Source organism: Pimephales promelas, chromosome 11 (genome assembly GCF_988280905.1).
Source record: "Pimephales promelas chromosome 11, fPimPro1.hap1.1, whole genome shotgun sequence".
NCBI lineage: Eukaryota > Metazoa > Chordata > Actinopteri > Cypriniformes > Leuciscidae > Pimephales > Pimephales promelas.
This window is the reverse complement of record NC_142779.1, coordinates 12,196,782-12,223,152: the sequence shown is the minus strand read 5'-3', so window position 1 is coordinate 12,223,152 and position 26,371 is coordinate 12,196,782.

The window sequence follows — 26,371 nt, the reverse complement described above, 5'->3', positions numbered from 1 at the left end:
AAATTTCGACCCGAAAAAAAAAACGACAGTGTTACCCCTTTCGTTTTTTTTCATTTTCGGGCGAAAAATTAAGTTTCTCCAATCTTCTCAAAACTCTGGATTATGATAGAGGGCCACGAGACTTTGACCTGAGTGCAGAAATGGAGGCTCTAGACCCTTCCAGAGCTGAGATATCAAAATTCAAAATTTCAACCCGAAAAAAAAACCGACAGTGTTACCCCTTTCGTTTTTTTTCATTTTCGGGCGAAAAATTAAGTTTCTCCAATCTTCTCAAAACTCTGGATTATGATAGAGGGCCGCGAGACTTTGACCTGAGTGCAAAAATGGAGGCTCTAGACCTTTCCAGAGCTGAGATATCAAAATTCAAAATTTCGACCCGAAAAAAAAAAACGACAGTGTTACCCCTTTCGTTTTTTTTCATTTTCAGGCGAAAAATTAAGTTTCTCCAATCTTCTCAAAACTCTGGATTATGATAGAGGGCCGCGAGACTTTCACCTGAGTGCAAAAATGGAGGCTCTAGACCCTTCCAGAGCTGAGATATCAAAATTCAAAATTTCGACCCAAAAAAAAAACGACAGTGTTACCCCTTTCGTTTTTTTTCATTTTCGGGCGAAAAATTAAGTTTCTCCAATCTTCTCAAATATCTGGATTATGATAGAGAGCTGTGAGACTTTGACTTGAGTGCAAAAATGGAGGCTCTAGACCCTTCCAGAGCTGAGATATCAAAATTCAAAATTTCGACCCCGAAAAAAAAAACGACAGTGTTACCCCTTTCGTTTTTTTTCATTTTCGGGCGAAAAATTAAGTTTCTCCAATCTTCTCAAAACTCTGGATTATGATAGAGGGCCGCGAGACTTTGACCTGAGTGCAAAAATGGAGGCTCTAGACCCTTCCAGAGCTGAGATATCAAAATTCAAAATTTCGACCCGAAAAAAAACCGACAGTGTTACCCCTTTCGTTTTTTTTCATTTTCGGGCGAAAAATTAAGTTTCTCCAATCTTCTCAAAACTCTGGATTATGATAGAGGGCCGCGAGACTTTGACCTGAGTGCAAAAATGGAGGCTCTAGACCTTTCCAGAGCTGAGATATCAAAATTCAAAATTTCGACCCGAAAAAAAAACGACAGTGTTACCCCTTTCGTTTTTTTTTTCATTTTCGGGCGAAAAATTAAGTTTCTCCAATCTTCTCAAAACTCTGGATTATGATAGAGGCCCGCGAGACTTTGACCTGAGTGCAAAAATGGAGGCTCTAGACCCTTCCAGAGCTGAGATATCAAAATTCAAAATTTCGACCCGAAAAAAAAACGACAGTGTTACCCCTTTCGTTTTTTTTCATTTTCGGGCGAAAAATTAAGTTTCTCCAATCTTCTCAAAACTCTGGATTATGATAGAGGGCCACGAGACTTTGACCTGAGTGCAGAAATGGAGGCTCTAGACCCTTCCAGAGCTGAGATATCAAAATTCAAAATTTCAACCCGAAAAAAAAACCGACAGTGTTACCCCTTTCGTTTTTTTTCATTTTCGGGCGAAAAATTAAGTTTCTCCAATCTTCTCAAAACTCTGGATTATGATAGAGGGCCGCGAGACTTTGACCTGAGTGCAAAAATGGAGGCTCTAGACCTTTCCAGAGCTGAGATATCAAAATTCAAAATTTCGACCCGAAAAAAAAACGACAGTGTTACCCCTTTCGTTTTTTTTCATTTTCAGGCGAAAAATTAAGTTTCTCCAATCTTCTCAAAACTCTGGATTATGATAGAGGGCCGCGAGACTTTCACCTGAGTGCAAAAATGGAGGCTCTAGACCCTTCCAGAGCTGAGATATCAAAATTCAAAATTTCGACCCAAAAAAAAAACGACAGTGTTACCACTTTCGTTTCTTTTTTTCATTTTCGGGCGAAAAATTAAGTTTCTCCAATCTTCTCAAAACTCTGGATTATGATAGAGGGCTGTGAGACTTTGACCTGAGTGCAAAAATGGAGGCTCTAGACCCTTCCAAAGCTGAGATATCAAAATTCAAAATTTCGACCCGAAAAAAAACGACAGTGTTACCCCTTTCGTTTTTTTTCATTTTCGGGCGAAAAATTAAGTTTCTCCAATCTTCTCAAAACTCTGGATTATGATAGAGGGCCGCGAGACTTTGACCTGAGTGCAACAATGGAGGCTCTAGACCCTTCCAGAGCTGAGATATCAAAATTCAAAATTTCGACCCGAAAAAAAAACGACAGTGTTACCCCTTTCGTTTTTTTTCATTTTCGGGCGAAAAATTAAGTTTCTCCAATCTTCTCAAAACTCTGGATTATGATAGAGGGCCACGAGACTTTGACCTGAGTGCAAAAATGGAGGCTCTAGACCCTTCCAGAGCTGAGATATCAAAATTCAAAATTTCGACCCGAAAAAAAAAACGACAGTGTTACCCCTTTCGTTTTTTTTCATTTTCGGGCGAAAAATTAAGTTTCTCCAATCTTCTCAAAACTCTGGATTATGATAGAGGGCCGCGAGACTTTGACCTGAGTGCAACAATGGAGGCTCTAGACCCTTCCAGAGCTGAGATATCAAAATTCAAAATTTCGACCCGAAAAAAAAACGACAGTGTTACCCCTTTCGTTTTTTTTCATTTTCGGGCGAAAAATTAAGTTTCTCCAATCTTCTCAAAACTCTGGATTATGATAGAGGGCCACGAGCCTTTGACCTGAGTGCAAAAATGGAGGCTCTAGACCCTTCCAGAGCTGAGATATCAAAATTCAAAATTTCGACCCGAAAAAAAAACGACAGTGTTACCCCTTTCGTTTTTTTTCATTTTCGGGCGAAAAATTAAGTTTCTCCAATCTTTTCAAAACTCTGGATTATGATAGAGGGCTGTGAGACTTTGACCTGAGTGCAAAAATGGAGGCTCTAGACCCTTCCAGAGCTGAGATATCAAAATTCAAAATTTCGACCCAAAAAAAAAACGACAGTGTTACCCCTTTCGTTTTTTTTCATTTTCGGGCGAAAAATTAAGTTTCTCCAATCTTCTCAAAACTCTGGATTATGATAGAGGGCCGCGAGACTTTGACCTGAGTGCAAAAATGGAGGCTCTAGACCCTTCCAGAGCTGAGATATCAAAATTCAAAATTTCGACCCGAAAAAAAAAACGACAGTGTTACCCCTTTCGTTTTTTTTCATTTTCGGGTGAAAAATTAAGTTTCTCCAATCTTCTCAAAACTCTGGATTATGATAGAGGGCTGTGAGACTTTGACTTGAGTGCAAAAATGGAGGCTCTAGACCCTTCCAGAGCTGAGATATCAAAATTCAAAATTTCGACCCGAAAAAAAAAAACGACAGTGTTACCCCTTTCGTTTTTTTTCATTTTCGGGCGAAAAATTAAGTTTCTCCAATCTTCTCAAAACTCTGGATTATGATAGAGGGCCGCGAGACTTTGACCTGAGTGCAAAAATGGAGGCTCTAGACCCTTCCAGAGCTGAGATATCAAAATTCAAAATTTCGACCCGAAAAAAAACCGACAGTGTTACCCCTTTCGTTTTTTTTCATTTTCGGGCGAAAAATTAAGCTTCTCCAATCTTCTCAAAACTCTGGATTATGATAGAGGGCCGCGAGACTTTGACCTGAGTGCAAAAATGGAGGCTCTAGACCTTTCCAGAGCTGAGATATCAAAATTCAAAATTTCGACCAAAAAAAAAACGACAGTGTTACCCCTTTCGTTTTTTTTTCATTTTCGGGCGAAAAATTAAGTTTCTCCAATCTTCTCAAAACTCTGGATTATGATAGAGGCCCGCGAGACTTTGACCTGAGTGCAAAAATGGAGGCTCTAGACCCTTCCAGAGCTGAGATATCAAAATTCAAAATTTCGACCCGAAAAAAAAACGACGGTGTTACCCCTTTCGTTTTTTTTCATTTTCGGGCGAAAAATTAAGTTTCTCCAATCTTCTCAAAACTCTGGATTATGATAGAGGGCCACGATACTTTGACCTGAGTGCAGAAATGGAGGCTCTAGACCCTTCCAGAGCTGAGATATCAAAATTCAAAATTTCGACCCGAAAAAAAAAACGACAGTGTTACCCCTTTCGTTTTTTTTCATTTTTGGGCGAAAAATTAAGTTTCTCCAATCTTCTCAAAACTCTGGATTATGATAGAGGGCCGCGAGACTTTGACCTGAGTGCAAAAATGGAGGCTCTAGACCTTTCCAGAGCTGAGATATCAAAATTCAAAATTTCGACCCGAAAAAAAAACGACAGTGTTACCCCTTTCGTTTTTTTTTCATTTTCGGGCGAAAAATTAAGTTTCTCCAATCTTCTCAAAACTCTGGATTATGATAGAGGGCTGTGAGACTTTGACCTGAGTGCAAAAATGGAGGCTCTAGACCCTTCCAGAGCTGAGATATCAAAATTCAAAATTTCGACCCGAAAAAAAACCGACAGTGTTACCCCTTTCGTTTTTTTTCATTTTCGGGCGAAAAATTAAGTTTCTCCAATCTTCTTAAAACTTTGGATTATGATAGAGGGCTGTGAGACTTTGACCTGAGTGCAAAAATGGAGGCTCTAGACCCTTCCAAAGCTGAGATATCAAAATTCAAAATTTCGACCCGAAAAAAAACGACAGTGTTACCCCTTTCGTTTTTTTTCATTTTCGGGCGAAAAATTAAGTTTCTCCAATCTTCTCAAAACTCTGGATTATGATAGAGGGCCGCGAGACTTTGACCTGAGTGCAACAATGGAGGCTCTAGACCCTTCCAGAGCTGAGATATCAAAATTCAAAATTTCGACCCGAAAAAAAAACGACAGTGTTACCCCTTTCGTTTTTTTTTCATTTTCGGGCGAAAAATTAAGTTTCTCCAATCTTCTCAAAACTCTGGATTATGATAGAGGGCCACGAGACTTTGACCTGAGTGCAAAAATGGAGGCTCTAGACCCTTCCAGAGCTGAGATATCAAAATTCAAAATTTCGACCCGAAAAAAAAAACGACAGTGTTACCCCTTTCGTTTTTTTTCATTTTCGGGCGAAAAATTAAGTTTCTCCAATCTTTTCAAAACTCTGGATTATGATAGAGGGCTGTGAGACTTTGACCTGAGTGCAAAAATGGAGGCTCTAGACCCTTCCAGAGCTGAGATATCAAAATTCAAAATTTCGACCCAAAAAAAAAACGACAGTGTTACCCCTTTCGTTTTTTTTCATTTTCGGGCGAAAAATTAAGTTTCTCCAATCTTCTCAAAACTCTGGATTATGATAGAGGGCCGCGAGACTTTGACCTGAGTGCAAAAATGGAGGCTCTAGACCCTTCCAGAGCTGAGATATCAAAATTCAAAATTTCGACTCGAAAAAAAAACGACAGTGTTACCCCTTTCGTTTTTTTTCATTTTCGGGCGAAAAATTAAGTTTCTCCAATCTTCTCAAAACTCTGGATTATGATAGAGGGCCACGAGACTTTGACATGAGTGCAAAAATGGAGGCTCTAGACCCTTCCAGAGCTGAGATATCAAAATTAAAAATTTCGACCCGAAAAAAAAAACGACAGTGTTACCCCTTTCGTTTTTTTTCATTTTCGGGCGAAAAATTAAGTTTCTCCAATCTTCTCAAAACTCTGGATTATGATAGAGGGCTGTGAGACTTTGACTTGAGTGCAAAAATGGAGGCTCTAGACCCTTCCAGAGCTGAGATATCAAAATTCAAAATTTCGACCCGAAAAAAAAAACGACAGTGTTACCCCTTTCGTTTTTTTTCATTTTCGGGCGAAAAATTAAGTTTCTCCAATCTTCTCAAAACTCTGGATTATGATAGAGGGCCGCGAGACTTTGACCTGAGTGCAAAAATGGAGGCTCTAGACCCTTCCAGAGCTGAGATATCAAAATTCAAAATTTCGACCCGAAAAAAAAACGACAGTGTTACCCCTTTCGTTTTTTTTCATTTTCGGGCGAAAAATTAAGTTTCTCCAATCTTCTCAAAACTCTGGATTATGATAGAGGGCCGCGAGACTTTGACCTGAGTGCAAAAATGGAGGCTCTAGACCCTTCCAGAGCTGAGATATCAAAATTCAAAATTTCGACCCGAAAAAAAAACGACAGTGTTACCCCTTTCGTTTTTTTTCATTTTCGGGCGAAAAATTAAGTTTCTCCAATCTTCTCAAAACTCTGGATTATGATAGAGGGCTGTGAGACTTTGACCTGAGTGCAAAAATGGAGGCTCTAGACCCTTCCAGAGCTGAGATATCAAAATTTTGACCCGAAAAAAAAAACGACAGTGTTACCCCTTTCGTTTTTTTTCATTTTCGGGCGAAAAATTAAGTTTCTCCAATCTTCTCAAAACTCTGGATTATGATAGAGGGCCGTGAGACTTTGACCTGAGTGCAAAAATGGAGGCTCTAGACCCTTCCAGAGCTGAGATATCAAAATTCAAAATTTCGACCCGAAAAAAAAACGACAGTGTTACCCCTTTCGTTTTTTTTCATTTTCGGGCGAAAAATTAAGTTTCTCCAATCTTCTCAAAACTCTGGATTATGATAGAGGGCCGTGAGACTTTGACCTGAGTGCAAAAATGGAGGCTCTAGACCCTTCCAGAGCTGAGATATCAAAATTCAAAATTTCGACCCGAAAAAAAAACGACAGTGTTACCCCTTTCGTTTTTTTTTCATTTTCGGGCGAAAAATTAAGTTTCTCCAATCTTCTCAAAACTCTGGATTATGATAGAGGGCCGCGAGACTTTGACCTGAGTGCAAAAATGGAGGCTCTAGACCCCTCCCGAGCTGAGATATCAAAATTCAAAATTTCGACCCGAAAAAAAAAACGACAGTGTTACCCCTTTCGTTTTTTTTCATTTTCGGGCGAAAAATTAAGTTTCTCCAATCTTCTCAAAACTCTGGATTATGATAGAGGGCCGCGAGACTTTGACCTGAGTGCAAAAATGGAGGCTCTAGACCCCTCCCGAGCTGAGATATCAAAATTCAAAATTTCGACCCGAAAAAAAAAACGACAGTGTTACCCCTTTCGTTTTTTTTCATTTTCGGGCGAAAAATTAAGTTTCTCCAATCTTCTCAAAACTCTGGATTATGATAGAGGGCCGCGAGACTTTCACCTGAGTGCAAAAATGGAGGCTCTAGACCCTTCCAGAGCTGAGATATCAAAATTCAAAATTTCGACCCGAAAAAAAAACGACAGTGTTACCCCTTTCGTTTTTTTTTCATTTTCGGGCGAAAAATTAAGTTTCTCCAATCTTCTCAAAACTCTGGATTATGATAGAGGGCTGTGAGACTTTGACCTGAGTGCAAAAATGGAGGCTCTAGACCCTTCCAGAGCTGAGATATCAAAATTCAAAATTTCGACCCGAAAAAAAAACGACAGTGTTACCCCTTTCGTTTTTTTTCATTTTCGGGCGAAAAATTAAGTTTCTCCAATCTTCTTAAAACTTTGGATTATGATAGAGGGCTGTGAGACTTTGACCTGAGTGCAAAAATGGAGGCTCTAGACCCTTCCAAAGCTGAGATATCAAAATTCAAAATTTCGACCCGAAAAAAAAAACGACAGTGTTACCCCCTTTCGTTTTTTTTCATTTTCGGGCGAAAAATTAAGTTTCTCCAATCTTCTCAAAACTCTGGATTATGATAGAGGGCCACGAGACTTTGACCTGAGTGCAAAAATGGAGGCTCTAGACCCTTCCAGAGCTGAGATATCAAAATTCAAAATTTCGACCCGAAAAAAAACGACAGTGTTACCCCTTTCGTTTTTTTTCATTTTCGGGCGAAAAATTAAGTTTCTCCAATCTTCTCAAAACTCTGGATTATGATAGAGGGCCGCGAGACTTTGACCTGAGTGCAACAATGGAGGCTCTAGACCCTTCCAGAGCTGAGATATCAAAATTCAAAATTTCGACCCGAAAAAAAAACGACAGTGTTACCCCTTTCGTTTTTTTTCATTTTCGGGCGAAAAATTAAGTTTCTCCAATCTTCTCAAAACTCTGGATTATGATAGAGGGCCACGAGCCTTTGACCTGAGTGCAAAAATGGAGGCTCTAGACCCTTCCAGAGCTGAGATATCAAAATTCAAAATTTCGACCCGAAAAAAAAAACGACAGTGTTACCCCTTTCGTTTTTTTTCATTTTCGGGCGAAAAATTAAGTTTCTCCAATCTTTTCAAAACTCTGGATTATGATAGAGGGCTGTGAGACTTTGACCTGAGTGCAAAAATGGAGGCTCTAGACCCTTCCAGAGCTGAGATATCAAAATTCAAAATTTCGACCCAAAAAAAAACGACAGTGTTACCCCTTTCGTTTTTTTTCATTTTCGGGCGAAAAATTAAGTTTCTCCAATCTTCTCAAAACTCTGGATTATGATAGAGGGCCGCGAGACTTTGACCTGAGTGCAAAAATGGAGGCTCTAGACCCTTCCAGAGCTGAGATATCAAAATTCAAAATTTCGACCCGAAAAAAAAACGACAGTGTTACCCCTTTCGTTTTTTTTCATTTTCGGGCGAAAAATTAAGTTTCTCCAATCTTCTCAAAACTCTGGATTATGATAGAGGGCCACGAGACTTTGACATGAGTGCAAAAATGGAGGCTCTAGACCCTTCCAGAGCTGAGATATCAAAATTAAAAATTTCGACCCGAAAAAAAAAACGACAGTGTTACCCCTTTCGTTTTTTTTCATTTTCGGGCGAAAAATTAAGTTTCTCCAATCTTCTCAAATATCTGGATTATGATAGAGAGCTGTGAGACTTTGACTTGAGTGCAAAAATGGAGGCTCTAGACCCTTCCAGAGCTGAGATATCAAAATTCAAAATTTCGACCCCGAAAAAAAAAACGACAGTGTTACCCCTTTCGTTTTTTTTCATTTTCGGGCGAAAAATTAAGTTTCTCCAATCTTCTCAAAACTCTGGATTATGATAGAGGGCCGCGAGACTTTGACCTGAGTGCAAAAATGGAGGCTCTAGACCCTTCCAGAGCTGAGATATCAAAATTCAAAATTTCGACCCGAAAAAAAACCGACAGTGTTACCCCTTTCGTTTTTTTTCATTTTCGGGCGAAAAATTAAGTTTCTCCAATCTTCTCAAAACTCTGGATTATGATAGAGGGCCGCGAGACTTTGACCTGAGTGCAAAAATGGAGGCTCTAGACCTTTCCAGAGCTGAGATATCAAAATTCAAAATTTCGACCCGAAAAAAAAACGACAGTGTTACCCCTTTCGTTTTTTTTTCATTTTCGGGCGAAAAATTAAGTTTCTCCAATCTTCTCAAAACTCTGGATTATGATAGAGGCCCGCGAGACTTTGACCTGAGTGCAAAAATGGAGGCTCTAGACCCTTCCAGAGCTGAGATATCAAAATTCAAAATTTCGACCCGAAAAAAAAAACGACAGTGTTACCCCTTTCGTTTTTTTTCATTTTCGGGCGAAAAATTAAGTTTCTCCAATCTTCTCAAAACTCTGGATTATGATAGAGGGCCACGAGACTTTGACCTGAGTGCAGAAATGGAGGCTCTAGACCCTTCCAGAGCTGAGATATCAAAATTCAAAATTTCAACCCGAAAAAAAAACCGACAGTGTTACCCCTTTCGTTTTTTTTCATTTTCGGGCGAAAAATTAAGTTTCTCCAATCTTCTCAAAACTCTGGATTATGATAGAGGGCCGCGAGACTTTGACCTGAGTGCAAAAATTGAGGCTCTAGACCTTTCCAGAGCTGAGATATCAAAATTCAAAATTTCGACCCGAAAAAAAAAAACGACAGTGTTACCCCTTTCGTTTTTTTTCATTTTCAGGCGAAAAATTAAGTTTCTCCAATCTTCTCAAAACTCTGGATTATGATAGAGGGCCGCGAGACTTTCACCTGAGTGCAAAAATGGAGGCTCTAGACCCTTCCAGAGCTGAGATATCAAAATTCAAAATTTCGACCCAAAAAAAAAACGACAGTGTTACCCCTTTCGTTTTTTTTCATTTTCGGGCGAAAAATTAAGTTTCTCCAATCTTCTCAAATATCTGGATTATGATAGAGAGCTGTGAGACTTTGACTTGAGTGCAAAAATGGAGGCTCTAGACCCTTCCAGAGCTGAGATATCAAAATTCAAAATTTCGACCCCGAAAAAAAAAACGACAGTGTTACCCCTTTCGTTTTTTTTCATTTTCGGGCGAAAAATTAAGTTTCTCCAATCTTCTCAAAACTCTGGATTATGATAGAGGGCCGCGAGACTTTGACCTGAGTGCAAAAATGGAGGCTCTAGACCCTTCCAGAGCTGAGATATCAAAATTCAAAATTTCGACCCGAAAAAAAACCGACAGTGTTACCCCTTTCGTTTTTTTTCATTTTCGGGCGAAAAATTAAGTTTCTCCAATCTTCTCAAAACTCTGGATTATGATAGAGGGCCGCGAGACTTTGACCTGAGTGCAAAAATGGAGGCTCTAGACCTTTCCAGAGCTGAGATATCAAAATTCAAAATTTCGACCCGAAAAAAAAACGACAGTGTTACCCCTTTCGTTTTTTTTTTCATTTTCGGGCGAAAAATTAAGTTTCTCCAATCTTCTCAAAACTCTGGATTATGATAGAGGCCCGCGAGACTTTGACCTGAGTGCAAAAATGGAGGCTCTAGACCCTTCCAGAGCTGAGATATCAAAATTCAAAATTTCGACCCGAAAAAAAAAACGACAGTGTTACCCCTTTCGTTTTTTTTCATTTTCGGGCGAAAAATTAAGTTTCTCCAATCTTCTCAAAACTCTGGATTATGATAGAGGGCCACGAGACTTTGACCTGAGTGCAGAAATGGAGGCTCTAGACCCTTCCAGAGCTGAGATATCAAAATTCAAAATTTCAACCCGAAAAAAAAACCGACAGTGTTACCCCTTTCGTTTTTTTTCATTTTCGGGCGAAAAATTAAGTTTCTCCAATCTTCTCAAAACTCTGGATTATGATAGAGGGCCGCGAGACTTTGACCTGAGTGCAAAAATGGAGGCTCTAGACCTTTCCAGAGCTGAGATATCAAAATTCAAAATTTCGACCCGAAAAAAAAACGACAGTGTTACCCCTTTCGTTTTTTTTCATTTTCAGGCGAAAAATTAAGTTTCTCCAATCTTCTCAAAACTCTGGATTATGATAGAGGGCCGCGAGACTTTCACCTGAGTGCAAAAATGGAGGCTCTAGACCCTTCCAGAGCTGAGATATCAAAATTCAAAATTTCGACCCAAAAAAAAAACGACAGTGTTACCACTTTCGTTTCTTTTTTTCATTTTCGGGCGAAAAATTAAGTTTCTCCAATCTTCTCAAAACTCTGGATTATGATAGAGGGCTGTGAGACTTTGACCTGAGTGCAAAAATGGAGGCTCTAGACCCTTCCAGAGCTGAGATATCAAAATTCAAAATTTCGACCCGAAAAAAAACCGACAGTGTTACCCCTTTCGTTTTTTTTCATTTTCGGGCAAAAAATTAAGTTTCTCCAATCTTCTTAAAACTTTGGATTATGATAGAGGGCTGTGAGACTTTGACCTGAGTGCAAAAATGGAGGCTCTAGACCCTTCCAAAGCTGAGATATCAAAATTCAAAATTTCGACCCGAAAAAAAACGACAGTGTTACCCCTTTCGTTTTTTTTCATTTTCGGGCGAAAAATTAAGTTTCTCCAATCTTCTCAAAACTCTGGATTATGATAGAGGGCCGCGAGACTTTGACCTGAGTGCAACAATGGAGGCTCTAGACCCTTCCAGAGCTGAGATATCAAAATTCAAAATTTCGACCCAAAAAAAAAACGACAGTGTTACCCCTTTCGTTTTTTTTTCATTTTCGGGCGAAAAATTAAGATTCTCCAATCTTCTCAAAACTCTGGATTATGATAGAGGGCCACGAGACTTTGACCTGAGTGCAAAAATGGAGGCTCTAGACCCTTCCAGAGCTGAGATATCAAAATTCAAAATTTCGACCCGAAAAAAAAACGACAGTGTTACCCCTTTCGTTTTTTTTCATTTTCGGGCGAAAAATTAAGTTTCTCCAATCTTTTCAAAACTCTGGATTATGATAGAGGGCTGTGAGACTTTGACCTGAGTGCAAAAATGGAGGCTCTAGACCCTTCCAGAGCTGAGATATCAAAATTCAAAATTTCGACCCAAAAAAAAACGACAGTGTTACCCCTTTCGTTTTTTTTCATTTTCGGGCGAAAAATTAAGTTTCTCCAATCTTCTCAAAACTCTGGATTATGATAGAGGGCCGCGAGACTTTGACCTGAGTGCAAAAATGGAGGCTCTAGACCCTTCCAGAGCTGAGATATCAAAATTCAAAATTTCGACTCGAAAAAAAAACGACAGTGTTACCCCTTTCGTTTTTTTTCATTTTCGGGCGAAAAATTAAGTTTCTCCAATCTTCTCAAAACTCTGGATTATGATAGAGGGCCACGAGACTTTGACATGAGTGCAAAAATGGAGGCTCTAGACCCTTCCAGAGCTGAGATATCAAAATTCAAAATTTCGACCCGAAAAAAAAACGACAGTGTTACCCCTTTCGTTTTTTTTTCATTTTCGGGCGAAAAATTAAGTTTCTCCAATCTTCTCAAAACTCTGGATTATGATAGAGGGCTGTGAGACTTTGACCTGAGTGCAAAAATGGAGGCTCTAGACCCTTCCAGAGCTGAGATATCAAAATTCAAAATTTCGACCCGAAAAAAAAACGACAGTGTTACCCCTTTCGTTTTTTTTCATTTTCGGGCGAAAAATTAAGTTTCTCCAATCTTCTTAAAACTTTGGATTATGATAGAGGGCTGTGAGACTTTGACCTGAGTGCAAAAATGGAGGCTCTAGACCCTTCCAAAGCTGAGATATCAAAATTCAAAATTTCGACCCGAAAAAAAAAACGACAGTGTTACCCCCTTTCGTTTTTTTTCATTTTCGGGCGAAAAATTAAGTTTCTCCAATCTTCTCAAAACTCTGGATTATGATAGAGGGCCACGAGACTTTGACCTGAGTGCAAAAATGGAGGCTCTAGACCCTTCCAGAGCTGAGATATCAAAATTCAAAATTTCGACCCGAAAAAAAACGACAGTGTTACCCCTTTCGTTTTTTTTCATTTTCGGGCGAAAAATTAAGTTTCTCCAATCTTCTCAAAACTCTGGATTATGATAGAGGGCCGCGAGACTTTGACCTGAGTGCAACAATGGAGGCTCTAGACCCTTCCAGAGCTGAGATATCAAAATTCAAAATTTCGACCCGAAAAAAAAACGACAGTGTTACCCCTTTCGTTTTTTTTCATTTTCGGGCGAAAAATTAAGTTTCTCCAATCTTCTCAAAACTCTGGATTATGATAGAGGGCCACGAGCCTTTGACCTGAGTGCAAAAATGGAGGCTCTAGACCCTTCCAGAGCTGAGATATCAAAATTCAAAATTTCGACCCGAAAAAAAAAACGACAGTGTTACCCCTTTCGTTTTTTTTCATTTTCGGGCGAAAAATTAAGTTTCTCCAATCTTTTCAAAACTCTGGATTATGATAGAGGGCTGTGAGACTTTGACCTGAGTGCAAAAATGGAGGCTCTAGACCCTTCCAGAGCTGAGATATCAAAATTCAAAATTTCGACCCAAAAAAAAACGACAGTGTTACCCCTTTCGTTTTTTTTCATTTTCGGGCGAAAAATTAAGTTTCTCCAATCTTCTCAAAACTCTGGATTATGATAGAGGGCCGCGAGACTTTGACCTGAGTGCAAAAATGGAGGCTCTAGACCCTTCCAGAGCTGAGATATCAAAATTCAAAATTTCGACCCGAAAAAAAAACGACAGTGTTACCCCTTTCGTTTTTTTTCATTTTCGGGCGAAAAATTAAGTTTCTCCAATCTTCTCAAAACTCTGGATTATGATAGAGGGCCACGAGACTTTGACATGAGTGCAAAAATGGAGGCTCTAGACCCTTCCAGAGCTGAGATATCAAAATTAAAAATTTCGACCCGAAAAAAAAAACGACAGTGTTACCCCTTTCGTTTTTTTTCATTTTCGGGCGAAAAATTAAGTTTCTCCAATCTTCTCAAATATCTGGATTATGATAGAGAGCTGTGAGACTTTGACTTGAGTGCAAAAATGGAGGCTCTAGACCCTTCCAGAGCTGAGATATCAAAATTCAAAATTTCGACCCCGAAAAAAAAAACGACAGTGTTACCCCTTTCGTTTTTTTTCATTTTCGGGCGAAAAATTAAGTTTCTCCAATCTTCTCAAAACTCTGGATTATGATAGAGGGCCGCGAGACTTTGACCTGAGTGCAAAAATGGAGGCTCTAGACCCTTCCAGAGCTGAGATATCAAAATTCAAAATTTCGACCCGAAAAAAAACCGACAGTGTTACCCCTTTCGTTTTTTTTCATTTTCGGGCGAAAAATTAAGTTTCTCCAATCTTCTCAAAACTCTGGATTATGATAGAGGGCCGCGAGACTTTGACCTGAGTGCAAAAATGGAGGCTCTAGACCTTTCCAGAGCTGAGATATCAAAATTCAAAATTTCGACCCGAAAAAAAAACGACAGTGTTACCCCTTTCGTTTTTTTTTCATTTTCGGGCGAAAAATTAAGTTTCTCCAATCTTCTCAAAACTCTGGATTATGATAGAGGCCCGCGAGACTTTGACCTGAGTGCAAAAATGGAGGCTCTAGACCCTTCCAGAGCTGAGATATCAAAATTCAAAATTTCGACCCGAAAAAAAAAACGACAGTGTTACCCCTTTCGTTTTTTTTCATTTTCGGGCGAAAAATTAAGTTTCTCCAATCTTCTCAAAACTCTGGATTATGATAGAGGGCCACGAGACTTTGACCTGAGTGCAGAAATGGAGGCTCTAGACCCTTCCAGAGCTGAGATATCAAAATTCAAAATTTCAACCCGAAAAAAAAACCGACAGTGTTACCCCTTTCGTTTTTTTTCATTTTCGGGCGAAAAATTAAGTTTCTCCAATCTTCTCAAAACTCTGGATTATGATAGAGGGCCGCGAGACTTTGACCTGAGTGCAAAAATTGAGGCTCTAGACCTTTCCAGAGCTGAGATATCAAAATTCAAAATTTCGACCCGAAAAAAAAAAACGACAGTGTTACCCCTTTCGTTTTTTTTCATTTTCAGGCGAAAAATTAAGTTTCTCCAATCTTCTCAAAACTCTGGATTATGATAGAGGGCCGCGAGACTTTCACCTGAGTGCAAAAATGGAGGCTCTAGACCCTTCCAGAGCTGAGATATCAAAATTCAAAATTTCGACCCAAAAAAAAAACGACAGTGTTACCCCTTTCGTTTTTTTTCATTTTCGGGCGAAAAATTAAGTTTCTCCAATCTTCTCAAATATCTGGATTATGATAGAGAGCTGTGAGACTTTGACTTGAGTGCAAAAATGGAGGCTCTAGACCCTTCCAGAGCTGAGATATCAAAATTCAAAATTTCGACCCCGAAAAAAAAAACGACAGTGTTACCCCTTTCGTTTTTTTTCATTTTCGGGCGAAAAATTAAGTTTCTCCAATCTTCTCAAAACTCTGGATTATGATAGAGGGCCGCGAGACTTTGACCTGAGTGCAAAAATGGAGGCTCTAGACCCTTCCAGAGCTGAGATATCAAAATTCAAAATTTCGACCCGAAAAAAAACCGACAGTGTTACCCCTTTCGTTTTTTTTCATTTTCGGGCGAAAAATTAAGTTTCTCCAATCTTCTCAAAACTCTGGATTATGATAGAGGGCCGCGAGACTTTGACCTGAGTGCAAAAATGGAGGCTCTAGACCTTTCCAGAGCTGAGATATCAAAATTCAAAATTTCGACCCGAAAAAAAAACGACAGTGTTACCCCTTTCGTTTTTTTTTTCATTTTCGGGCGAAAAATTAAGTTTCTCCAATCTTCTCAAAACTCTGGATTATGATAGAGGCCCGCGAGACTTTGACCTGAGTGCAAAAATGGAGGCTCTAGACCCTTCCAGAGCTGAGATATCAAAATTCAAAATTTCGACCCGAAAAAAAAAACGACAGTGTTACCCCTTTCGTTTTTTTTCATTTTCGGGCGAAAAATTAAGTTTCTCCAATCTTCTCAAAACTCTGGATTATGATAGAGGGCCACGAGACTTTGACCTGAGTGCAGAAATGGAGGCTCTAGACCCTTCCAGAGCTGAGATATCAAAATTCAAAATTTCAACCCGAAAAAAAAACCGACAGTGTTACCCCTTTCGTTTTTTTTTCATTTTCGGGCGAAAAATTAAGTTTCTCCAATCTTCTCAAAACTCTGGATTATGATAGAGGGCCGCGAGACTTTGACCTGAGTGCAAAAATGGAGGCTCTAGACCTTTCCAGAGCTGAGATATCAAAATTCAAAATTTCGACCCGAAAAAAAAACGACAGTGTTACCCCTTTCGTTTTTTTTCATTTTCAGGCGAAAAATTAAGTTTCTCCAATCTTCTCAAAACTCTGGATTATGATAGAGGGCCGCGAGACTTTCACCTGAGTGCAAAAATGGAGGCTCTAGACCCTTCCAGAGCTGAGATATCAAAATTCAAAATTTCGACCCAAAAAAAAAACGACAGTGTTACCACTTTCGTTTCTTTTTTTCATTTTCGGGCGAAAAATTAAGTTTCTCCAATCTTCTCAAAACTCTGGATTATGATAGAGGGCTGTGAGACTTTGACCTGAGTGCAAAAATGGAGGCTCTAGACCCTTCCAGAGCTGAGATATCAAAATTCAAAATTTCGACCCGAAAAAAAACCGACAGTGTTACCCCTTTCGTTTTTTTTCATTTTCGGGCAAAAAATTAAGTTTCTCCAATCTTCTTAAAACTTTGGATTATGATAGAGGGCTGTGAGACTTTGACCTGAGTGCAAAAATGGAGGCTCTAGACCCTTCCAAAGCTGAGATATCAAAATTCAAAATTTCGACCCGAAAAAAAACGACAGTGTTACCCCTTTCGTTTTTTTTCATTTTCGGGCGAAAAATTAAGTTTCTCCAATCTTCTCAAAACTCTGGATTATGATAGAGGGCCGCGAGACTTTGACCTGAGTGCAACAATGGAGGCTCTAGACCCTTCCAGAGCTGAGATATCAAAATTCAAAATTTCGACCCAAAAAAAAAACGACAGTGTTACCCCTTTCGTTTTTTTTTCATTTTCGGGCGAAAAATTAAGATTCTCCAATCTTCTCAAAACTCTGGATTATGATAGAGGGCCACGAGACTTTGACCTGAGTGCAAAAATGGAGGCTCTAGACCCTTCCAGAGCTGAGATATCAAAATTCAAAATTTCGACCCGAAAAAAAAACGACAGTGTTACCCCTTTCGTTTTTTTTCATTTTCGGGCGAAAAATTAAGTTTCTCCAATCTTTTCAAAACTCTGGATTATGATAGAGGGCTGTGAGACTTTGACCTGAGTGCAAAAATGGAGGCTCTAGACCCTTCCAGAGCTGAGATATCAAAATTCAAAATTTCGACCCAAAAAAAAACGACAGTGTTACCCCTTTCGTTTTTTTTCATTTTCGGGCGAAAAATTAAGTTTCTCCAATCTTCTCAAAACTCTGGATTATGATAGAGGGCCGCGAGACTTTGACCTGAGTGCAAAAATGGAGGCTCTAGACCCTTCCAGAGCTGAGATATCAAAATTCAAAATTTCGACTCGAAAAAAAAACGACAGTGTTACCCCTTTCGTTTTTTTTCATTTTCGGGCGAAAAATTAAGTTTCTCCAATCTTCTCAAAACTCTGGATTATGATAGAGGGCCACGAGACTTTGACATGAGTGCAAAAATGGAGGCTCTAGACCCTTCCAGAGCTGAGATATCAAAATTAAAAATTTCGACCCGAAAAAAAAAACGACAGTGTTACCCCTTTCGTTTTTTTTCATTTTCGGGCGAAAAATTAAGTTTCTCCAATCTTCTCAAAACTCTGGATTATGATAGAGGGCTGTGAGACTTTGACTTGAGTGCAAAAATGGAGGCTCTAGACCCTTCCAGAGCTGAGATATCAAAATTCAAAATTTCGACCCGAAAAAAAAAACGACAGTGTTACCCCTTTCGTTTTTTTTCATTTTCGGGCGAAAAATTAAGTTTCTCCAATCTTCTCAAAACTCTGGATTATGATAGAGGGCCGCGAGACTTTGACCTGAGTGCAAAAATGGAGGCTCTAGACCCTTCCAGAGCTGAGATATCAAAATTCAAAATTTCGACCCGAAAAAAAACCGACAGTGTTACCCCTTTCGTTTTTTTTCATTTTCGGGCGAAAAATTAAGTTTCTCCAATCTTCTCAAAACTCTGGAATTATGATAGAGGGCCGCGAGACTTTGACCTGAGTGCAAAAATGGAGGCTCTAGACCTTTCCAGAGCTGAGATATCAAAATTCTAAATTTCGACCCGAAAAAAAAACGACAGTGTTACCCCTTTCGTTTTTTTTTCATTTTCGGGCGAAAAATTAAGTTTCTCCAATCTTCTCAAAACTCTGGATTATGATAGAGGGCTGTGAGACTTTGACTTGAGTGCAAAAATGGAGGCTCTAGACCCTTCCAGAGCTGAGATATCAAAATTCAAAATTTCGACCCGAAAAAAAAAACGACAGTGTTACCCCTTTCGTTTTTTTTCATTTTCGGGCGAAAAATTAAGTTTCTCCAATCTTCTCAAAACTCTGGATTATGATAGAGGGCCGCGAGACTTTGACCTGAGTGCAAAAATGGAGGCTCTAGACCCTTCCAGAGCTGAGATATCAAAATTCAAAATTTCGACCCGAAAAAAAACCGACAGTGTTACCCCTTTCGTTTTTTTTCATTTTCGGGCGAAAAATTAAGTTTCTCCAATCTTCTCAAAACTCTGGAATTATGATAGAGGGCCGCGAGACTTTGACCTGAGTGCAAAAATGGAGGCTCTAGACCTTTCCAGAGCTGAGATATCAAAATTCTAAATTTCGACCCGAAAAAAAAACGACAGTGTTACCCCTTTCGTTTTTTTTTCATTTTCGGGCGAAAAATTAAGTTTCTCCAATCTTCTCAAAACTCTGGATTATGATAGAGGCCCGCGAGACTTTGACCTGAGTGCAAAAATGGAGGCTCTAGACCCTTCCAGAGCTGAGATATCAAAATTCAAAATTTCGACCCGAAAAAAAAAACGACAGTGTTACCCCTTTCGTTTTTTTTCATTTTCGGGCGAAAAATTAAGTTTCTCCAATCTTCTCAAAACTCTGGATTATGATAGAGGGCCACGAGACTTTGACCTGAGTGCAGAAATGGAGGCTCTAGACCCTTCCAGAGCTGAGATATCAAAATTCAAAATTTCGACCCGAAAAAAAAAACGACAGTGTTACCCCTTTCGTTTTTTTTCATTTTCGGGCGAAAAATTAAGTTTCTCCAATCTTCTCAAAACTCTGGATTATGATAGAGGGCCGCGAGACTTTGACCTGAGTGCAAAAATGGAGGCTCTAGACCTTTCCAGAGCTGAGATATCAAAATTCAAAATTTCGACCCGAAAAAAAACGACAGTGTTACCCCTTTCGTTTTTTTTTCATTTTCGGGCGAAAAATTAAGTTTCTCCAATCTTCTCAAAACTCTGGATTATGATAGAGGGCCGCGAGACTTTGACCTGAGTGCAAAAATGGAGGCTCTAGACCCTTCCAGAGCTGAGATATCAAAATTCAAAATTTCGACCCGAAAAAAAAACGACAGTGTTACCCCTTTCGTTTTTTTTCATTTTCGGGCGAAAAATTAAGTTTCTCCAATCTTCTCAAAACTCTGGATTATGATAGAGGGCTGTGAGACTTTGACCTGAGTGCAAAAATGGAGGCTCTAGACCCTTCCAGAGCTGAGATATCAAAATTTAAAATTTCGACCCGAAAAAAAAACGACAGTGTTACCCCTTTCGTTTTTTTTCATTTTCGGGCGAAAAATTAAGTTTCTCCAATCTTCTCAAAACTCTGGATTATGATAGAGGGCTGTGAGACTTTGACCTGAGTGCAAAAATGGAGGCTCTAGACCCTTCCGGAGCTGAGATATCAAAATTTCGACCCGAAAAAAAAAACCGACAGTGTTACCCCTTTCGGTTTTTTTCATTTTCGGGCGAAAAATTAAGTTTCTCCAATCTTCTCAAAACTCTGGATTATGATAGAGGGTCGTGAGACTTTGACCTGAGTGCAAAAATGGAGGCTCTAGACCCTTCCAGAGCTGAGATATCAAAATTCAAAATTTCGACCCGAAAAAAAAACGATAGTGTTACCCCTTTCTTTTTTTTTTTGGGCGAAAAATTACGTTTCTCCAATCTTCTTAAAACTCTGGATTCTGATAGAGGGCCATGAGACTTAAACCTGAGTGCAAAAATTGAGGCTCTAGACCCTTCCAGAGCTGAGATATCGAAACTCAAAAATTCGACCCGAAAAAAAAACCGACAGTGGTACCCCTTTCGGTTTTTTTTTCGGGCGAAAAATTAAGTTTCTCCAATCTTCTCAAAACTCTGGATTCTGATAAAGGGCCATGAGACTTAAACCTGGGTGCAAAAATGGAGGCTCTAGACCCTTCCAGAGCTGAGATATCGAAACTCAAAAATTCGAGGGTTTGACCCCACAGCCAAACAGGAGAGACACACTAGTGCCTGAACAGAAAGGCTGTCTCTCTTTATGCTATTATAAAGATGGTGGGTTCGTGGGATCTCAAAATCTCACCTCTGGAGGGGTCTAGAGCCTCCATTTTTGCACTCAGGTCTAAGTCTCATGGCTGGCTCTCTATCAGAATCCAGAGTTTCAAGAAAACTCTCACAAACTCTGGGTGCTTCTCATTTCTTATTTGTGCATCCTCGTTTCCTTTCCTTGCGTCTCAGCTCCACCCCCTGTAGGACGCGAGGGAAGGAAGCTAGGAAAGTAAAGGAGGACAGAGGAATCGAATAAAAGCTTTTTTATATACATTGGAATACTTGATCACTCGAGCGTCACTCCACAGTGTCATCAGCAGTGCTAAAAGGATCTGCCCTTATGATGTTGAAGTTTGGTTATTTAATAAATTCATAATAAATAATAATAAAGATAGGCTATACTGTTGAAATATCTGAGATGTGTGGTTTATATAAACTGCAAAGGTAAAGTATAAATTAAAATGATTGTGACCGATGTGAAGGGGGAGGAGAATTGACACGTGCGTCACATTTAGTCAATATAACAGTTCCGCGTAGGATGCACCTGTGTATCCTCGCTTATGACTCCTCAGGAAGCCTCCTCACTCCTCGACTCCTCACGGTGCAATTAGAGAATTGAGATGTCCTTCAAGATGGCTGAGTTCGATCGGTTTCCGGGTCATAGGAGGGAGGACGGAGGAGCGAGGAGACGAAGAGGGATATTGAGAAGCACCCTTTATCTCTCTCACACACACTTGCACACACACATAATTTCCAGCAAAAACACACTTGCATGATGAATGGTTTTCTAAAATATTCAGTTTACTCACTGCATATTTGTATAATTCAGATAATAATATCTATAATAATAATTAATAATAACAATATACTATTAAGAAAATGACAAATTATAAAGTTAAGCCACTTTATAAGACTACACAATTTAGTTAATATTTAATTTACTGTAAATAGCATTATACCTTTATAGGGTTTCTTCTTGTCTTCAAGGAAAAAGGTTCTGATTGGTCCTCTTCTGTACAATCGAAGTGCTGATTGGCTCATGCAGATAGAACCTTATAGAGCCAAGTTAGAGTTTGACTTTGTAGATATAACCTTTTTGTTTTTTCAATAAAAAGTCCCACAATGAACACAACTTAAAAAAAAACACATCACATAACATAAATAAGTTGTCACAGAATAAGAACATGTGAATAACTCAATTTTGACAAAAATGTCAGATAGAACCTTATAATTCCAAGGGGACGACTATCCATGAAACAATCAAGCACCAACAAGCACAGACTGAAACAGAGAGAACTAAATACAGATACAAAATGAACATTAACAAGGTGACAACAGGTCAATGTTCATCAGGAAGATGAACAGGTGGATGATTGAGGGAGTGAGTTCAGGTGTGGAGAAAAGAGGATGCTGGGAAGTGTAGTGAAGATGACGAAGACAGAATGGTGCAGACGAAGACTGTGACAGAACGTCCCCCTTTACAAAGGCGCGACCTTGCGCCATAGAACATCAATGGGGTGGGGGGGTGGGTGCCCTGGAGGCTGACGAGAGCATGGCTAAATTAGAGCAGGAAGCCTCCAGGGCGGAACAGGCTGAGGGCGTGACCAGAGTGGAGCAGGACGAGGGCGTGGCGGAGCAAGCTGAGGGCGTGACCAGGGCGGAGGAGGATGTGGGCGTGACAGAGCAGGCTGAGGGCGTGACCAGGGCAGAGCAGGACGTAGACGTGACAGAGCAGGCTGAGGGCATGGCCAGGGCGGAGCAGGACGTGGACATGGCGGAGCAGGCTGAGGGCGTGACCAGGGCGGAGCAGGCTGAGGGCGGTGCCAGGGCGGAGCAGGCTGAGGGCGTTGCCAGGGCGGAGCAGGCTGAGGGCGGTGCCAGGGCGGAGCAGACTGAGGGCGTTGCCAGGGCGGAGCAGGCTGAGGGCGTTGCCAGGGCGGAGCAGGCTGAGGGCGTTGCCAGGGCGGAGAAGACCCTTCAGGCGGCCACGGCGGTGAGGACCCTTCAGGCGGCCGGTCTCGGGCTGGCCGGTCTCGAAATGAAATGACGGTCTTGAAATGTCCTAAATACAGGAAAGTGCTAAAAATATTAAATAAATGTCATAGAAAGGATACATTTTTACTTTCTAACACATGTTGAGACATTGTTACAACATTATTTTTTTTATTTAATGTTCAAATAATGTTTTGGCAGATAGAACCTTATAATTCTAAGCAAAAAGTGTTTTTTTTATAATTAGAAGGTTCTATCTGCATTTGACCCATTCCAAAAATCCCCATTTACAAATTTGAGAGGATTTTGATATTGTATGTTTAGAATACATTTAGGGTCCCTGTTATTTTTGAATGTTTGAATGAAACTTGTTCCCCATATAAATTTTCCTATATGTAATGCAAAATATTTGAAGCTAAGTATCTCAAAAATGCTCAGAATGCAGATAGAACCTTATAATTCCAAGGGGACGTAGTTTGTGTAATCTTCTGCCAGTCTTCCTTGTACCTGTTTGGAGTTTTTGAGTAAATGTTTTGTATTGGAGCTTTGCGTCAGCCTCAGCCTGTCTTCATTCCACACTACACCGTGACAATCACAAAAAATGTCAGACTCCCTTTTTAATCACACACACTCTCTATCACTCACACACACACACACACACATTCACACACACCAACACACTTTCTCACACATACGCACATGTACACACTCGCACACACACGGACATGCATGCACACACACACACACACACACACACACAATTACTTTCAAACAAACACACACACACTTGCATGTTGAATGGTTTTCTAAAATATTCAGTTTACTCACTGCATATTTGTATAATTCAGATAATAATAACTATAATAATAATAGTTAATAATAATTTTGACAAAAATGTCAGATAGAACCTTATAATTCCAAGGGGACAAAATGCTACGTGGGATCTCAATATCTCAGCTCTGGAAGGGTCTAGAGCCTCAATTTTTGCACTCGGGTCTAAGTCTCATGGCCCTCTATCAGAATCCAGAGTTTCAAGAAGATCAGAGAAACTCAAGATTTCGACACGAAAACACTCAAAGGGGTACGTACCCCTGTCGACTTTTTCGGTGCAAAAAAAAGTTTTTCTGATCTTCTTGAAACTCTAGAGTCTGATAGAGGGCCATGAGACTTAGACCTGAGAGCAAAAATGGAGGCAATCTTCTTGAAACTCTGGATTCTGATAGAGAGCCAGCCATGAGACTTGGACCTGAGTGCAAAAATGGAGGCTCTAGACCCGTCCAGAGGTGAGATTTTGAGATCCCACGAACCCACCATCTTTATAATAGCATAAATGCTATGTGGGATCTCAATATCTCAGCTCTGGAAGGGTCTCTAGAGCCTCCATTTTTGCACTCAGGTCCAAGTCTCATGGCCCTCTATCAGAATCCAGAGTTTCAAGAAGATCAGAGAAACTCAAAATTTTGACACGAAAAAAACTCAAAGGGGGTACCCGGTACCCCTTTGAGTTTTTTCGTGTCGAATTTTTTTTTTAAGTAGCGATTTTTTTTAAAGTAGCGATTTATTCAGAAAAAGTAGCGTTTCATTTAGAAAAAGTAGCGATTCTTTTTTTAAAAATGTAGTGATTAATGTGGAAAAAGTAGCAATTAACTTTGAAAAAGTACCAATTCTTTTAGATTTCTAATTCTTTTAGAAAGTAGTGATTCTTTTTTTTTTTTAAAGTAGTGGTTAATTTTGAAAAAGTAGCGATTCTTTTTTAGAAAGTATTGATTCACTTTGAAAAAGTAGCGATTCACTTATAAAGAAGTATCGATTCAGCAACTCAAACATACGAAACCAGCAATTACTAAAAACAGATTTTGCACGGGCATTGCACTAGTATAAGGAAATTGCAACAAAAAATGTAATCCCCAAGTTTTTCAAATAAAAACTTAGGCGATAAATAGACTATATTCCATATCGTCCCAAAAAATAAATATATGACTTTATTGAATATACTTATTTGAATAATGGCCAGCAGAATATTTTAAAACGAATAAAAGATTAAGTTTTTGAGCTCATTTTTGAACACTATGAACACACAATTGATTGTATTCCCTTTGAGACAGCTCAGAATGATTGGAGTTATTTTGTTATTTTGATAGTTCACCCAAAAATGATAATTATATCATCATTTTCTTACCCGCACATTGTTCCAAACCTGTATTACTATCTTTGAAGAAACTATTGGTGGTTTCCATGCAATTTCCAAAGAACTGGGCCTCATGCTTTGAATTATAAAGGTTGTTATAATGCATTTTTATAAACTGTTTTGCCTTTTGAAGCCATATCTTAAGTTTGAGAGACGGACTGACTTTTAATTGTTATTCTCTGATTATCTTTCCATAAGATGAGCGATTAACCGCTGTAACATCGAGTCAGCAAGTTCAACTTTAGAATAGGAGTTGGTTAACACAATTTAAAATATCTTTTTAAACAAACTTATTACAATTTAAATTAACTGTTATTTTTTTCTGTAAAACAAATGTAATTTATTCCTGTGGGGCGGACTGGGACCAAAAAGTGGCCCTGGACTTTCTGGCCCACAGCAGCCCACCGTACGGCGGCCGAGAAAGCTCAACGTACTGCAACTGAAGCAAATACTTGCAAATAGAAAAAAACACCTGCAAATTAAAAAAAAAACATTGTCATCAGTTTCACAACACATGTGTGCTGCAAATACAGAAATGCACTGCAAAAGTTCACAACACAACCAAATACAGAAACGCGCTACAAATAACACAGACCACAACGGAAATGTTTCCAGGTAAAAAAAAATAGGCCTAAGTGATGAAGCCATAGACTCTAAAAAAATAGGACGAAGCGCTAAAATATGTGTGCATGTGTGTCTCAACTTTAAAACTTTGGACCCTACATTACCTAATATTTCTTATGAAACTTTTCTTTATGAAAAATTTAAAAATAACATGAAACAATTTTTACTGTGTATTGGATTAAAGATAAAGATCTTTCCTTCATGTTCTTCTCTATCTTTATTTATTTAGTTAAGTTTTCAGCTCATTGTTCTTTTCTCATTTGTATTCTGATGACATTGAACATATTGTTAATACATTTTGAATATTGTATACAGGTTGTGTGTCATAAAAATTTATTCTCTGTATGTTTTGCAAAAATAAATAAATACATAAAGTAGAATTTTACGCTGTAAGGGTTAGTCACTTATTTGGTTCCCCTGGAAAGATTTCCATTGTGGTCTGTGTTATTTGCGCGTTTCTGTATTTGGGCGGTGTTGTGATTATTTGGTGGACACGTGTGTTGTGAAACTGATGAAGATGTTTTTTTAATTTGCAGGTGTTTGTTCTATTTACATGCGTTTTCATTCAGTTCCAACGCGTTGAGCTTTCTCGGCCTCCGTACCACCACATCCCACATCATAACAAATTGGCTCAGTAATGTGCAGAATATTTTTAACACCACTTATAGCATAAAATTATAACACAATACAAAGCTATATGCTATTTAAACATTTATTTTAAATAACACAACGCTAGTCAGGGGGAGCTAACTTTCGCCTTCAGAACCATGTTTAGAACCTGTTGAACGGCTACTCTTCGCGCCAAATGTATAATCTGTTAATCTGAAGCATTTCACACATAGATTTCACAGCATCCATAGATATCTATATAAAGGCTAGAATGTCTTAAGGCGGAGTTTCTATCGTCATCACCGGCTGCCATCTTGTCACAGGCAAGCTGATGTAAGATGAGTGGTCAGCACGAACACAAATACTCTTATCTCGTTGAAATCTTGACGGATTTACAAACAGTTTGGTTTCTTACAAACGTTATTAACGTGGCTATAA